Genomic DNA, 6997 nt, shown 5'->3' with positions numbered 1-6997 from the left:
TGAAACTAAACCATGTGTGACAAAACTATAAGCCTTAATATTTTTGCCAGTTATCATGGCTTATAAATACATTAAGTGAGATATATTGCATGATTTTCCATTTGTAGAATGTAGTCTTTAAAATACATATACATATAAATGTACATGTATACACACATTACCCATAAAGCCAGATACTTATGCAGGAAATATTTCTAAAAATTAGAACTAATCCTCTCTCATTGAACACGAGAACATGATAGCCACTGAAACATCCTCTCAATACCACTGAGACCTCCTCTCATATCTTTTTCTGAGGTCCCTTATGAAAGGTCAAAGAAGAATCCAGAAGATCATATCCTCCCCTGATCAACAGAAGGCCAAGACAACCCTCAGGTCCAGGTCAAGCCAATACTAGTTGGGCTTAAATCAGGATTAGCTCAAGGGAGAACTCTGTCAAGTCTACCTCCAATAATAAGATCCAGGGTTTTCTCTCTGGTAACCAAACAAGAACTGTTCAGGAACAGGAAATGCTCAGGAATTGCAAGTCAACACATGGGCCCACAGCTTCAAGAAGATGGAACACAGGGCTTCATGGATCTAGCAGCATTAGAATTGGGTCCATCTTCATTTTCTCCCATCATCAGCTCCAATTTGGTATTTATAGCCAACAGACAGCAGGGGAAGGCAAGCAGGGGAGAACTTCTCATGTCTGCATATGCTCATTTTCAGAGATCCCCAAGTTTTTTAAGGCAGCTGTAGAACTGCCATCACTACGCCTATACACAAAACAATGTTGAGGAAACAGAAAAGCCAATTATCCACCTGTCATGGATCTTTTACTAAAAGGTGGTACATTCCTTCAATATCAGGAACTCATGAGGCTGAGAAAGAAGGGTCACAAGTTCAAAACATGGCCAGGAATGTTGTTCAGCTAGCATTTTCTATCTCCAACTCCAAGTGGGGGAAAAAGATCCTAAAGGAAGATCATATCCTACCTTTATGATAGGTGTGCTGGCTCATCTATCACCTGTGTCCTGTCAGTTCAAGTGTTCCTGCGTTTACAAACACATCCTTCCATTTTCCTCACAGTGTTAACAAGCCATCTATTCTCCATTCCCATGTCCTCTTCACATCACAGTATCTTCATACTTCATACATAAATTTCTATTTCTGTTTTCAAAAATACTCAAGAGTACACGAAAAGTAGAGCATTCTTGATTGGCTTCAATTGAGAAGAGCTTCTGAAGGTATGGAGATCTCAGGTGTACAGTTTCCTGATGATTCCCACTAGCTACACAAGGTTGGGAATCAGAGAAGCCTGACCTAGAGACCAGAGGGAAGGATCAGCTCTCCTGGTCATAGTCAAATAACTCAAACTTTTTCTTTCTCAAAATGGATTATCTTCCTATCTTAAATCTTCTTAGACATATGCTATGCCAACAAGCTGACAAATTCCTCCCACAGACTCATCAAGGCCTTTTCCTTTCTCCCAGTTTTTTTTTTCTGGGGATCAAGTCTTTCTCAAAGCCCTTAATGCATCTGATTTACATCTTAGCTGGACAGGGACTCACCAGGTCCTGCTGACCACTCCACCCCAATGTAGCTCAGTGGACAGCCACAGTGTTTTCATCTGTTAAGAGTGAAAAAGGTTTATGCTCCGGTTCCTCCTAGACTGACACTGACTACAAGGTACACCTGCTTTTCTCAGGCCTACTAAGGTAAAGCTGTCTTCCATCCCTGAAGATGAGATTAACAAGGAGCTGACTGCCCTGTTTTGTAATCCTTTCCATTTCTTTTGTCATCTCCAAGTGGTTTTCTCACTTCTGCCCTGAATGGATGGTTGCCCTTCCGTGTGACCTTTGTGTGCCCTCTAATAACTTCTCTAATGGCTTTATTCTTAATGTTCAGACCCTGCCTCCCAAGACCACTTTCCTTAGATGCATAAGCCTAGTCACAACCAAGGAAGTATTACTACTGATCTTGGCCTTGAAAAATCACCACAATTAGTCAGCATGGATGTGCTTCAGAACTGTAACAAGGCAGCAATGGTAGATCTATCCAGAAGAACAGCCCCCACCCTCCCCTTAGCTTGTCTTCCTCAGAAGGACCCCACCACAGCCTGACCCAAAATCACATCTGATGGGCCCACCAGGAAGCCTCTCAACCTGGCCCTGATCCTCCCAGCCACACCCTCATTCGCCCAGCCACGCCCTCAACCCTCCTTGTCTTGTCTTCAGCTGCCCAGCCAGGCCCTCATGTGCTCAGTCCTGCCTATTTCCAACAGTGAGAGGCTCCCTAGGCTCTGAGGTCTTCTCTGCATTGCTGTGGCCCATACATCCTTGCCCTTCCCTATATAATTCCTCTCCTCTGTCCTAAACCTTCATTCTCTGCCCATCTCCATCTCCAGCAGGCCAGTAAGCTGGTCTTTCTCCTGAATAATCTCTTTCAGAAGAAGTCTGGTGCAGACTTTTAATTCAAATGGGTGGTGGACAGGACTCGTGGAGAGTGAAAACTTTAGAAGAAATTCTCCAAGAAAAGAAGAAAAGGAGAAAACAAGAGGAGAAAGCAGAGATAGAACGCTTAAAATGTTCTGATGACCGGGATTCCAAGCAGGACACTGCTGAACAAGGGGAGCAGAGAGATCCCCCAATGGATATCACAATCAGGAATTTGCCCTACAGAAGAGAGGACACGATGGAAGACAGGGGAGAGGAAGAGGAGTCTCTGGCCATCCATCCCTCACAGCAGATGTCTCGGCGAGGAAAGGCCCATCGCAGCAAAGAGAAGAGAAAAGAGAAGCACAGACATGGCAGCCACTCAGCAGAAGGGGGGAAGCATGCTCCAGTGAAAGGAGAAAGCAAGCACGGACTTCAGAAGCAACACCTAGAACAGCAGGAGCAAGACCACCGTGAATGGGAAAGATAGAAAAGGAGGAAACTGGTAAGAGAATGTCCCGGGAGAGAGGGGGACCGCCTGGAGCAGGTCAAAGGGAAGCGAGGATGGGAGCGCAGGAGGAGCAAGCACCACAAGGAGACAGGGGACCAGAAGGGACAGGGATGGCGCCAGGAGCCTGAGGCCCGCAGGGAGGGCTTGGCACACCACTGGTGGACCAGGGAGGCCTACAGCGACAAGGGCAGGGCCACTCCCTGGAGTCGCAGCCCAGTGTGGGCACCCAGGGTGAGCTTTGCACTGGGAGCCAGACCGAAGCCAGTCAAAGGAGAGAAAACTGAGGCAAGAGATCTGTTGTCTAACCTACAGGACAGTGTGAGTGACAAGGAGAGGAAAAGCAGCTCTGCCAGGTCCTCAGTGGAATCAGGCTCGGGCTCGGAAGATCCACGGAGCCACTGGGAGGAGGCCTCAGAGCAGTCTGCAGACCTAGGAAATGAGGAAGAAATGAGTGAGGGTGAAGAGCCAGGCCACGAAGACCACATCTTGGCTGTTCCACAGTCGCGATCTGACGGAGATTCCGGGGACAGTGAAGAGGAGGAGGAAGAAGTGGGCGAGAGGACCTTGCAGAGCAGCATGTCCACCACAGGGGACCACCCTCCTGACTCCCCAGCACTGTGGCCCACCGAGCCCAAGCAGGAGCTGCCCAAATACCTGCCGGCGCTGCAGGGCTACCGCAGCCTGGAGGAGTTCCAGTGCCTGAACAGGATTGAGGAAGGCACCTACGGGGTCGTGTACAGAGCCAGGGAAAAGAAGACAGACGCCATTGTGGCTCTGAAACGGTTGAAAGTGGAGGGGAGAGAAGGGTTCCCAATCACATCCCTGAGAGAAATCAACACCCTCCTCAAGGCCCAGCACCCCAACATTGTCACTATCCGGGAGGTCGTGATGGGCAGCCACATGGACCAGATCTACATAGTGATGAACTACGTGGAGCATGACCTCAAGAGCCTCATGCAGACCATGCAGCAGCCCTTTCTGCCAGGGGAAGTGAAGACGCTGATGCTTCAGCGGCTGCAGGGGGTGAATCACCTGCATGACAACTGGATTCTGCACCGGGACCTCAAGACCTCCAACCTGCTGCTGAGCCATGAAGGCATCCTCAAGATCGCTGACTTTGGGATGGCTCGAGAGTACGGGATGCCCCTGAAGGCCTACACCCCCGTGGTGGTGACCCTCTGGTACCGAGCCCCCGAGTTGCTGCTTGGCGCCAAGGAGTACTCCACACCCGTGGACATGTGGTCGGTGGGCTGCATCTTCGCAGAGCTGCTGACACATAAGCCCCTGTTTCCCGGGAAGTCGGAGATGGATCAGATCCACAAGATATTCAAGGATCTGGGGACTCCAAGTGAGCAAAGCTGGCCTGGCTACAATGAGCTCCCAGCAGTCAAGAAGATGACCTTCAGCCAACAACCCTACAACCACCTCCGGAAGCGCTTCGGGGCTCTGCTCTCAGACCAAGGCTTTGATCTCATGAACAGGTTCCTGACCTATTTCCCTGGGAGGCGGATGACCGCAGAAGATGGCCTCCAGCACGAGTATTTCCGTGAGAACCCCCTCCCTGTCCACCCTTCCATGTTCCCCACCTGGCCTGCCAAGAGTGAGCAGCAGCAGCAGCAGAGGGTGAAATGTGGCACCAGCCCCCAGCCCCCCAGGGGTGGTCTAGGCTTCAACCGGCTTGGTGAGAAGGAGGAGGTGATGGAGACAGGCTTCCACCTCACCACCACCAACAAGGGGGCCTCAGCCATGGGTCCAGGCCTCAGCCTCAAGTTCTGAAGTTGGAGCCACCCCGCCTCACCCAGTGCTGCTCTTCCATCCAGAGCCTCCCTCAGCCAGGACACCTGACTGGAAACACTGCCGCTAAACCTCTCCACTTGTTTTGTATTTTGATTTGTGAATTTGTATAATTAAATGACTATTTCCTTTTGGAAGAATAAAAATAAACTCTTTCCTGCCTGAAACAAGTAGTGGTCTCTTGTTTGAGAATCTTATACAAGGGAACCCAACTATCTGGTGTGATAATCCCCACTAAAAATTGAAGGTATCTGAGTTACTAATCACTGGCAGAAATTTCCTTCTATTGTCTGGCCTCAGTCCCTCCTGCTGCAGGAAAGTTACTGTCTCCCCTGACACAGTAAAGAAAGGATATCCATGAAAACAAAATGTGAGATCAATACAGAACAAAATTATTGATCAAGGGGAAAACCTCTTGGTAAAGAAAAACCCCAGGCTAAGGCTGACCAGCAGTCAGCGATAGCCCCTTTACATCCTTGCTACAAATTAAAAGAAAATCTCTCCCTCTGTCAAGCTTCCAAGCCAGGGAGCTTTGCTGAAGACCACTTACAAGCTTGAGGCTTGTCATCGGCTGTACTGACTTGCTGTATTAGTCCGGAGCTCATAATAACTATAATTTCTGTTCAATAGACTTTCCCCACCAGGGATTGTATTTTGATTTATGCAATCCAAGGATATTTTTTGTGTTTTTGTAATCAAGTGTCAATAAATTGTTAGTATGGATCATGCTGATCAAGTGAAGATTATGTGTTGCCTATGTTCTTGTGACTCAAAGGCTATGCTTTGCTCTGTAACCTTGCTTGCTTGATGCTTTGGCAAACATCACCTAGGTGAAACCCCTTCCTATAGAAATCCCATGAAAAGCAAATGGGGCTGTTCTCTGAAACTCAGAGCTGGAGACCGATGCCATATGGCTGGTGAGTGCTGTGGACACTTTTCATAGATTGGGGGGATGAGTCCCACCACTCCCAGGAAGCTGGGATATTTCATTTGGCCCAGAGATTTAGGTTTCTCTCTATATAGTGAGGAAACTTAGGAGAAGGTTGGGAGACTAGCAAGTATGCAGCTTCCCACATAAAAGCAGGATTACATTGTCAGATTGAATCCCTTCCACCCCTTCCCCAGCCCATTCCTTTAGTCAAGCTCCTTTGCCACGTTGGAACCAATGGAGGCACAAGTTTCCCATTTTAAAGTGGAAGTGAAGTGCTCATTCTATACTAATGTGTCAACACAGGGCGCAGCTTGAACTCTCCCTAGACTGTCATCACCAATCCCCAGACTCTCAAGGGCCCTTTGCTTCCACCAAACATTTGGGTGTCCTCAGCACACTCCCAGAAGGGCACATTGGCATTGTCTCAGGTTGCTTAGCTAACTATCTGCCCTAACTGATAGATTTCCATCTTTTGGGGGGGGGTTGGGAGGGATTTTGGGCCTGAACTTGGGGCCTGGACGCTGTCCCTCTGCTCTTCCTCTGCTCTTCAGCTTAAGGCTAGCATTCTACCACTTGAGCCACAGCACCACTTCTCGTTTTTCTGCTTATGTGGTGATGAGGCATCAAACCCAGGGCTTCATGCATGCAAGGCAAGCACTCTACTACTGAGCCACATTCCCAGCCCTCGATTTCCTGATTTTAGTCCTAACTCTAGGTTCAACTGCCCTGTCACCTGGAGGTATTCATACCCAGTGTCCCAGTGGTGACAGACCAAGTTCTCAGGACCTAATTGGTGCCTTTCCCATGGAGCTCTGATTGGAATTACCGTAGCTTTTCCTACCTGAAGTAGCTGAGCACAGACATCACACTTAGGATTATTGCCTACTTTACCTTCTTGTTACTCTCATTGCTGTACCAAGACTTAAACCTATTTATTTCCCCAGGCTCCATTGCTGTTCACTTACACCAAAAGGCTTCTGAACATATACTTAGCCCTACTCAAACCACACACACTTCATCTATTCTTCTCCAGTAACCTTCCAGAACCATAATGTTCCACTCATTGTAATGACTATGTATTTCCCCACAGAACTCTCAACTCCTAACGGGAAGGTAGGGATGAAGAAAAATACAAAATAATCTAGGCATAAAGCAGAAATAGGAAAAAGGATTCTTGGAATGCAAATACCTGAAGAATACACTTCAGGCTAGCTTCTGATCTTACTTGTCACAGTCTCTCCATATAGTTTGTTCCTCAGGGAACAAGCAGACAGCTCTGCTATGTTCTAGTTGCCGAACAAACAGGAAAACACTGCCACAATTTCTTTCACACCAGCTATCTAG

General features: G+C 48.1%; 1 pseudogene; it reads left to right on the top strand.

Moving 5' to 3' along the window:
* Nucleotides 1–2460: 2460 nt before the first annotated feature.
* On the top strand, nucleotides 2461–4704 carry LOC138825754 (cyclin-dependent kinase 11B pseudogene; annotated as a pseudogene).
* The last annotated feature ends 2293 nt before the right edge of the window (nucleotides 4705–6997 follow it).

This window comes from Dipodomys merriami, unplaced genomic scaffold, assembly GCF_024711535.1.
Source record: "Dipodomys merriami isolate MVZ:Mamm:240054 unplaced genomic scaffold, mDipMer1.0.p SCAF_14, whole genome shotgun sequence".
NCBI classification, from domain to species: Eukaryota; Metazoa; Chordata; class Mammalia; order Rodentia; family Heteromyidae; genus Dipodomys; species Dipodomys merriami.
Note: the sequence above shows the minus strand (reverse complement) of the source record. Positions and strands in the feature narration are given on the sequence as shown.